At 38.6% G+C, this 10,342-nt stretch overlaps 1 pseudogene; it reads left to right on the forward strand.

Moving 5' to 3' along the window:
- Window positions 1–9,264, forward strand: part of LOC131535243 (NLR family CARD domain-containing protein 3-like) — a 31,414-nt pseudogene extending 22,150 nt beyond the window's left edge.
- Window positions 9,265–10,342: the final 1,078 nt, after the last annotated feature.

A 10,342-nucleotide genomic window follows, 5' to 3' on the forward strand; every position in this document is an offset into this window, starting at 1 on the left:
TACTTCTTGAGTTATAGGCATGCAAACTTTGGAAAATAATATTTATGGCACTCAGACAGGTATGTTCAATGCAGTTGTCCTGACAGAAGGAAACAAGGTACAGCTCTAGTTTCAACATTATTTGTTCTTCAGACATTCCTCTATAAAAGAAGTATCATGTTTTTTCAAACTGACCCACATTTGGTTTTTGACCACTGAAAATAACGATTTACGCCTGGAGCCATATTAAAATTCCAATATCTCTGGAACCGAACCATATAGGGCCTTAAATATAAAGATGCCAAAAGGAAAGTTTAAGACCCAATATCTAAAAGGGCATTAAGATATCTTTAATACTTCTTGAGTGACAGGCATACAAACTTATGAGAAAAAAAAAAAACTTGAAAAGTGGTGTTTCCCCATTTTTTGAATGGTCACCATTGGCACATAATGCAACAAAGATTGCTAAAGTCAACAGATTTTACTAACGGACCTACCAATCTCTGTGTAAAAGTAACATTATGATGCTGCCATCTTACTGAAGTCATTTTTACCCCTTTGTAATTTGTAAAAATTGCCATTTCGACCCCCCCCCCCCTTTACAAAATAGTGAATGAATGAATGAATGAATGACGTTAAAAGTGGGCTATCACAAATATTTTAAATTAAAACCTACCACAGATAGAAACCGTCGGCTCTCGTGCCTTTTCTTTTGCATTTAAATCTTTATTACAAGCAATCCCGCGGGTCTTGAATAACTCTTCTACTGCCACAAGTGCATCTATTATGTTCATCTAAAAGTGCACTTTTCCTTCTGGTAAACCTAGCCAAAATGCCACATGTTGACTGAAACACAGTAGACCGTGACATTTCTTGTGAAACTACTACATTTCCGTTTCAATCCATTTTCATTTTACCACGAACAATGCGCTGTCACTTTAATTCAGCACGTGCATCACAGCAAAAATAGACTCGGTGCGGAAACGATCGCTGCAGACGCACCGCTCCTGGAACGCACTGCTGAACGGCAACCATGTGCAGTGTGAATGAAAAAATATGCACCGCATACGCACTGCAAACTGAGTATGTGTGAAACAAGTGTTAGATGAGGAAGAGCGTGATGGGCTGCTCCAGGACAGTTTTGAAAACCACTTAATTTCAGAGACATATTCTTAAAAGTAACTCGTATGTGTGACCCTGGACCATAAAACATTAAGTGTCAATTTTTCAAAATTTGGATTTAAACATTATCTGAAAGCTGAATAAATAAGCTTTCCATTGATGTATGGTTTGTTAGGATAGGACAATATTTGACCGAGATACAACTATTTGAAAATCTGGAATCTGAGGGTGCAAAAAAAATCAAAATATTGAGAAAATCACCTTTAAAGTTGTCCAAATGAATTCAATGCATATTACTAATAAAAAACGACGTTTTGATATATTTACAGTAGTAAATTTACAAAATATCTTCATGGAACATGATCTTTACTTAAAATATTAATGATTTTTGGCATAAAAGAAAAATTTATAATTTTGACCCATACAGTGTATTTTTGGCTATTGCTACAAATATACCCCACCGACTTAAGACTGGTTTTGTCGTCCAGGGTCACATATAACAAATACTTAAATTCATGCACAGTTTGAAGGCAGCTTTAATCACCTTTTTTGGTAACTTCATGACTTAAATGATGACATAACTATGGCATGCTCGTAATTTCATTCTCACTTTAATATGAAATGATACAGGCGCCGCTGCGCCACTGTATTTGTGCGTGCAATTGAAAAGCGCATGCTACAAGCACATTTATAATGCCTAACAGGACAGGAAAATTCGTTTTTATTGACCTATGGCCTGACCGTAGTTCACTGTTCTGCTGAAGCTCCATCGTCATCTGTACCTTTTCTGCACTCGTTTGACTTGCGCCAGGCACTGAGGTGAATTTGAAGTGCTCGTATGAAAAGTCTTCTGTTTGATGTGATGAAAGACATTCTGCTTCTAAATAAATGCAATTCTTGTCAAGAAAAAAGAGATAGAAGCAACAGTTGTGAGTGGAGTGGACTCGTTAATAATAATAATAATAATTGCGTTAAATATTTTTAACACGTTGAACTGAAAAAAATTAACCTTCATTGACGCACTAATTTTGACAACAATAATTTTAACATCTACAGTGTCACACAGAGAGACACATTTGTGAAAGCACTCACTTCTATTTAACATATTTTGCAATAAAGTAGTGTAAATTAAATTATCCTTAAGTGCTTTTTAAGGTAATTGTTTAAATAATTAAGGAGCATGCACTTTGTTAAAAGGATTCACTTAAATCTCTCTCTGTTACAGTTCATTTCAGAAGAAGAGATCAGAAGCAGAGTCTAGCTGTGTGTCTATGAGGAGTGATGCATCTATGAATCAGCCATTAGATTATAAGAGTGAAGATACAAAGACTGATCTCAGGTCTAATATTTCTCTAAAAGATTATTTGATTATGATACAGAATACATAAAAGACACCCTGCTCATTTGCTTATTTAATAATGCAGTTATTTAAAAATTTTCCAGCCATGAAATCCTCAACATATTTAGATCAAATCTGACGAAGAAGTTTGAGCGTCTGTATGAGGGAACAGCGACGCAGGGAAACCCAACGCTCCTGAATGAGATGTACACAGAGCTCTACATCACAGAGAGTGAGAGTGGAGAGATCAGTAATGAGCATGAGGTGAGACAGATTGAGACACAATCCAGGAGAGCAGCAACAGAGGACACAGCCATCGAATGTAATGACATCTTTAGACCTTTACCTGGACAAGACAAAGCCATAAGAACTGTGCTGACAAAGGGAGTTGCTGGCATTGGAAAAACAGTCTCTGTGCAGAAGTTGATCCTGGACTGGGCTGAAGGGAAAGAGAATCAGGATGTCCAGCTCATATTTCCACTTCCTTTCAGAGAAATCAACTTGATGAAGGACAAAACACTCAGTCTTTCAGATCTTCTTCATATCTTTTTCCCTGAAACTAAAGAAATGGAAATATCCAGTGATGAATATAAAGTGTTGTTCATCTTTGATGGTCTGGATGAGTGTCGTCTGTCTCTGGACTTTAAGAGCAAAGTGAAACTGTGTAATATAACTGAATCAGCTTCAGTGGACATGCTGCTGACACACCTCATTGTGGGGAATATGCTTCCCTCTGCTCTCATCTGGATCACCTCCAGACCAGCAGCAGCTGATCTCGTCCCCTCTGAGTGTGTCCATCGAGTGACAGAGGTACGAGGCTTCAATGAGCCACAGAAGCAGGAATACTTCAGGAAGAGAATCAGTGATCAGAGTCTGGCCAATACAATCATCTCGCACCTGAAGTCATCAAGGAGCCTCTACATCATGTGCCACATCCCAGTGTTCTGCTGGATCTCAGCCACTGTTCTGGAGAAGATGTTGAGTCCAGCAGAGAGTGAAGAGATTCCCAAGACTCTCACTCAAATGTACACACGCTTCCTGATCCTTCAGACCAACATCAAACGTGAGAAGGACTATGAGAAGAAGGTGACAGATGAAGACATGATTCTCAAACTGGGGAAAGTGGCTTTTCAGCAGCTTGTGAAAGGCAACCTGATCTTCTATGAGGAAGACCTGAGAGAGTGTGGCATTGATGTGACAGAAGCATCAGTGTACTCAGGATTGTGCACTCAGATCTTCAGAGAGGAGTTGGGCTTGTATCAGGGGAAAGTCTTCTGCTTTGTTCATCTGAGCATTCAGGAACATCTAGCAGCTCTATATGTGCACCTCTCCTGGACAAACCTCAACAAAAATGGGTTGGAGCCAATTACCGAACAGAGTTTACAGTCTAAAGTGAAGGACTTGTTTGAACTCTTGTTTAAACATGTTACATTATCTGAGCTGCATCAGAGAGCTGTGGATGAGGCTCTACAGAGTAAAAATGGACATCTGGATCTTTTCCTGCGGTTCCTCCTGGGTTTGTCAGTGGAGTCTCAGCAGATTCTCCTTCAAGGTCTAATGAAACAGACAAGAAGCAGATCTGACAGCAATGAGAAAACAGTTGAGTACATCAAGATGAAGATCCGGATCATTGACTCTCCAGAGAAATCCATCAATCTGTTCCACTGTCTGAATGAACTGGGTGATCATTCACTAGTGAAGGAAATACAACAGTATCTGAAATCTGGAAGAATAAAGGAAATCCAACTCTCTTCATCTCAGTGGTCAGCTGTAGTTTTTCTGTTGTTGACATCAGAAGAGGAACTGAATGAGTTTCGTCTTGATAAATTTGTTAAAGAAAAGAATAAGCCTGAAAATATGGAAGTTCTTCAGAAGCTGCTGCCTGTGATTAAAGATTCCAGATCAGTTCAGTAAGTATCACTGAGAACAATCACTCCACTGTTAAAACATTAAGAAAATCAAAGTTAAAAGCTCATAAATCTTTAGTGCTGCAGATGTTGTCCAGAGTTTAATGGTCAGTATTTTGATGTGTTTTATATCAAATCAGTGACACTGTTAGATTCAGAGACAGATAAGTGGCATACGAATACATTATTTGGGTTTGCCAATAATTAAAAGTGTCTTTGCAAAAAAAATAATTTAAGTAATTGCAATTTTTAAAGGGGTCATGAACTGCCTGTTTGTTTTTTTATTTCATTTATTTTGTTCCGTTCTCTGAGGTCCACTTATGCTGTCAAGGTATTTACATTAAAAAAAAAGAAAAAAAAAAGTAATAAGCTATTTTCTGACCTGTTTTGACCCCCTCATCACAACGCTCTGTTTGAATAGACGTGGAGGATTGTAGACTCAGAAGTAAACGCTCACTGCTGTGATTGCCTAATATTTGTGTGTTTGACAGTCTACGTCCTTCACAGATGGACACTGCTGTGATTTCGGTCAAAAACGCATAAATAACTCAATACTTATCAAACGATCTGTAAGAAGAGACAAAGCAATAGTGATCTATCACACTATTACATCATAGAGTAGAACATTCCACAAGCTGTCATTTTGGCTTCAATATAAGCTGTTTTTAGACTATCAACAAAGTTTTGAGTTCTGAAACTTACAGCATCTTTTTATAGTGCACTGTCCTCATGTCAAAAGATCAAGGGAATTTTGATTTTTAAGTTCAATTGTACATTGTACAACAAAGTAATATTATTTATCTTAAATGAGGCTCATGTTGTTGTTCTGTGACATGTTAGTTCTCAGTCCAGTGATCCATCAAACATGTTTATTTGTGTTTGTACTTTATTTTTACTAATGGATTCACAGCTAAACTGATCTGATCTGAGAGAGTGAAGAGTGTGTCATTGTTCTCTACAGGTTGAGTAATTGTGGCATCACAGATGAAGGTTGTGCTGCTCTGGCTTCAGCTCTGAGATCAAACCCCTCACACCTGAGAGAACTAGATCTGTCTGGGAATAAACTAGGAGATTTGGGTGTGAAGCATCTCTGTGCTGGACTGGAGGATCCTCACTGTAAACTGGAGAAACTGTGGTAAGATCATCTCTCTGATAGCCGCATGTCTTTGTCCTCAGTATGTTGTGTCCTTTAATGTAAATTATGACTAGACACACTAAATCTCAGCACAAATGACTGAAGATGAAGTTCATTTCATTCATCTTCATCACATCACATGAGCTCTTGCTCCTGTTTTTGATCCACCAGACATTTACTGGAGCTTCAGTTGCTTCTGCTAGTTTGATTTAATACTCCTTCACCTGCCCATCTCTGTGTAAGAGTTCATTTTCCTCTTTTCTGAAATCCCATGAGCTCTTTGTGTTCTTGCAGATGTCATAAAGATTTAACCTGAATGTTCAGATACTAATGTGTGATTTAGTGATTTCTGTTCAGTTTATAAGCTGCCAAACATGACACAATTATGTGTTTGATCACAAGAGCTAATAAATGAGATGTAACAACCCTCTACATTGCGAGTAAATCACTCGCATATGCGACTAAATCTTCACACCGGACGACTAAATGATGTCTAATATTAACCACTGGCTAATAAATTCTCAGATTTTACTCGCCAGTGTGTGAGTTGGAGACTAAGAATATAAGTTTAGCACAGGTATATTTTCACTCGCCGAACACTCTGACTGAGCACTTCAGAGTTTCACTCTCTGTCAAGCGATCTGTGCTTTTTTTTTTTTTTTCCTTCAGTTCATCTGAATGAATGCACAGCACACTTGTATTTGACGTACCATAAACTCTAGTCTGAAGGCACTTGACTCCCCATCGCACACACAAAGAAAGACCGAGCGAGAGAGTCTTACATAACATGCAGAATTGACCCGCTACATGTAAACAATATTCTTTGTTGTATTCCTGTCAAAAGAACAGGAAAAAGTTCTGAAAAGTTCCTTCAGAATTCTTCAGCTCTTAAGAACTGCCGGGTTCTCCGGGTGTGTGTGTATGTGTGTGTGTGTGTGTGTGTGTATATACAGTGGGTACGGAAAGTATTCAGACCCCCTTAAATTTTTCACTCTGTTATATTGCAGCCATTTGCTAAAATCATTTGTTCAATTTTTTTTTTTTCCTCAATGTACACACGGCACCCCCATATTGACAGAAAAACACAGAATTGTTGACATTTTTGCAGATTTATTAAAGAAAAACTGAAATATCACATGGTCCTAAGTATTCAGACCCTATGCTGTGACACTCATATTTAACTCAGGTGCTGTCCATTTCTTCTGATCATCCTTGAGATGGTTCTACACCTTCATTTGAGTCCAGCTGTTTGATTATACTGATTGGACTTGATTAGGAAAGCCACACACCTGTCTATATAAGACCTTACAGCTCACAGTGCATGTCAGAGCAAATGAGAATCATGAGGTCAAAGGAACTGCCTGAAGAGCTCAGAGACAGAATTGTGGCAAGGCACAGATCTGGCCAAGGTTACAAAAAAAATTCTGCTGCACTTAAGGTTCCTAAGAGCACAGTGGCCTCCATAATCCTTAAATGGAAGATGTTTGGGATGACCAGAACCCTTCCTAGAGCTGGCCATCCAGCCAAACTGAGCTTTCGGGGGAGAAGAGCCTTGGTGAGAGGTAAAGAAGAACCCAAAGATCACTGTGGCTGAGCTCCAGAGATGCAGTCGGGAGATGGGAGAAAGTTGTAGAAAGTCAACCATCACTGCAGCCCTCCATCAGTCTGGGCTTTATGGCAGAGTGGCCCGACAGAAGCCTCTCCTCAGTGAGCCTTTCCTAAAAAACACCTGAAGGACTCCAAGATGGTGAGAAATAAGAGAGAACTTTTTGGCCTTAATTCTAAGCGGTATGTGTGGAGAAAACTAGGCACTGCTCATCACCTGTCCCAACAGTGAAGCATGGTGGTGGCAGCATCATGCTGTGGGGTGTTTTTCAGCTGCAGGGACAGGACGACTGGTTGCAATCGAGGAAAGATGAATGCGCCAAGTACAGGGATATCCTGGACGAAAACCTTCTCCAGAGTGCTCAGGACCTCAGACTGGGCCGAAGGTTTACCTTCCAACAAGACAATGACCCTAAGCACACAGCTAAAATAACGAAGGAGTGGCTTCACAACAACTCCATGACTTTTCTTGAATGGCCCAGCCAGAGCCCTGACTTAAACCCAATTGAGCATCTCTGGAGAGATCTAAAAATGGCTGTCCACCAACGTTTACCATCCAACCTGACAGAACTGGAGAGGATCTGCAAGGAGGAATGGCAGAGGATCCCCAAATCCAGGTGTGAAAAACTTGTTGCATCTTTCCTAAAAAGACTCATGGCTGTATTAGATCAAAAGGGTGCTTCTACTAAATACTGAGCAAAGGGTCTGAATACCATGTGATATTTCAGTTTTTCTTTTTTAATAAATCTGCAAAAATGTCAACAATTCTGTGTTTTTCTGTCAATATGGGGTGCTGTGTGTACATTGAGGGAAAAAAAAAAGAACTTAAATGATTTTAGCAAATGGCTGCAATATAACAAAGAGTGAAAAATTTAAGGGGGTCTGAATATTTTCCGTACCCACTGTATATATACACACACCCGGAGATTGGCTGGTAAAATTTTTTTTGTTTACTCTCCAGACTGAGATAGATAGATAGATAGATATAAAATATACACATGCATACATATATAGTATATCAATCTGGCGAGTAAACTAAAAAAAATTACTAGCCAATGGCGATTCAGTTGCCAAGGTGACCGTAGAGGGTTGTGTAATGGGGAACACATGACTCCTGTGAGGCAAATGTCCTCCTGTAGGTGTTTATTGGAGGAGCAAGTGAGACAGATCTTTCTCCAGACAGATCTGTCCTTATATCACTATGAAACAATATCTCACATTCAGCTCTGTGTCTGTTCAGTCCTGAAGCATATGACGGTTTCAAACAGCACCATTGAGCATCAACATGCATAAATCTCATTCTATCCGCAGCAGTTTGTGGCAGTGCTTGTCATTATATCTCCTCTCCTGCTCTGAGACCAGAGTGAATACCAAACTACAGACACAAAGTAATATTATTTATCTTAAAATTATCTTAAATGAGGCTCATGTTTTTGTTCTGTGACATGTTTGATGGATCACTAGACTGAGATCTAACATGTTTATTTGTGTTTGTACTTTATTTTTACTAATGGATTCACAGTTAAACTTATCTGATCTGAGAGAGTGAAGAGTGTGTCATTGTTCTCTACAGGTTGAGTAATTGTGGCGTCACTGATGAAGGTTGTGCTGCTCTGGCTTCAGCTCTGAGATCAAACCCCTCACATCTGAGAGAACTGTATCTGTCTGGGAATAAACTAGGAAAATCAGGAGTGAAGTTACTCACTGATCTGAAAGATGATCCACATTATAAACTGGAGACAATATACTATTGTGAGTAAATTATTTAAATCTTTTAAAGGTTTAGTAACAGGCCTCATGTGTGTAACTGGAGAATATAAGATAATAATTCAGCTCCACTTTAGTCTTTGTACTTTAAACTGTGTTTAAATCTTATGATCTATGAAATATATGATCTCTTCCAGTGTATCTGTGTGTAAATAATGAATAGAAAGTTGTTAATCATTCACTGTTATTAATCTGTGATCAGTTGTTCATTCATATCTCTGGCTGTAATGTGAATATACTGTTTTTTTTTTTTGTTTGTTTGTTTTTCTGAAATGGATCTGCTGATGTGATGTGACCGCAGTAATGTCTCATACTCATATGTGACTGTCTGTGTGTTTTATTGTAGACTCTCAGTATTTATACGTCAGTCCAGTTTCCTCAGGATCAGCTGATGGTGAATAAGGAGCCACTACAGAGACGTCACAGTCACACAATCAACAGAGACTGAAGACACAGACACACAGCATCACTGTTTTGAAGTTTCTTGGAAGCTGGGAAAAACTATAATCGCTGTGGGGCATCGATGAGAATGCACAAAGTTCCATTAATCACTTTATTGATAACTCAACATGTGGATCAAGGTGTGGTTACTATAAAGAAGGAATAACAACAACATTGACATCAGTTATAAATCTAAATAATAAAACACTAATATATTGCTCATGCAACAACAAATTCAAACAATCATCATGAAGTACCAAAGTTTCAACAATTCAGATGATCAAATGTTAAAACATTGTTGTGAACTTTTATCTTCTAAAGTTTAGGCAACTCAGAAGTGAAGACCATGGAGACTTCAGGTTGTATCTTCAGCAGGATTCTTTTATTGAGAACACAAGCTGTTGGTAGCTGTAGTCATCGAAAATCTCAACTAAAGCAGTGATACATTGTAGTTTAAATACATTTAGGGGGCAGTGCTTAGGAATGGAAGCAAAGCACCTGGGTGAGACCTTAAAGCATGCAAATGAAGTATTCAGGTATAGCATCTTGCCCCATTTAACCACTCCTAATCTAATCAGCCTAACTGCCCAAAGATTGGGGCAGGGGCCCCAAGAGCCATTACAAACAAAAGGCAAGAGTCTCCGTTGTCTGGCTCATTTCACTTACAATAAGAGAACAGGAACTGGCAGGGACCTCGTGCTACAAACTTTGTTAAACAGAATCGTTCATCTGATGTCATCATCTTCACCATAAATGCTAAACACAATGTATATAACTTCTTCAGTTTATATATTATTACATTGGAATCTAAATTAAACATTTAAATAAATTTGTAATCCCACAACATACAACAAACAATATCCATGGATGAAGATTAAAATTCTTCAACCAACAATATGTACAAACAATTCATCTAGCACAACAATAGATCTCCTCATGTGGAACACAAAGTGCCAACTTACACTTGATGCACGCACATAGTCCACATAACATAAATAAACCAGTCATGGCCATCACTGCTCTTTAGGCCTCAACTCTCCTTCAAAT

Source organism: Onychostoma macrolepis, unplaced genomic scaffold, assembly GCF_012432095.1.
Source record: "Onychostoma macrolepis isolate SWU-2019 unplaced genomic scaffold, ASM1243209v1 Scaffold2, whole genome shotgun sequence".
Taxonomy (NCBI): Eukaryota; Metazoa; Chordata; class Actinopteri; order Cypriniformes; family Cyprinidae; genus Onychostoma; species Onychostoma macrolepis.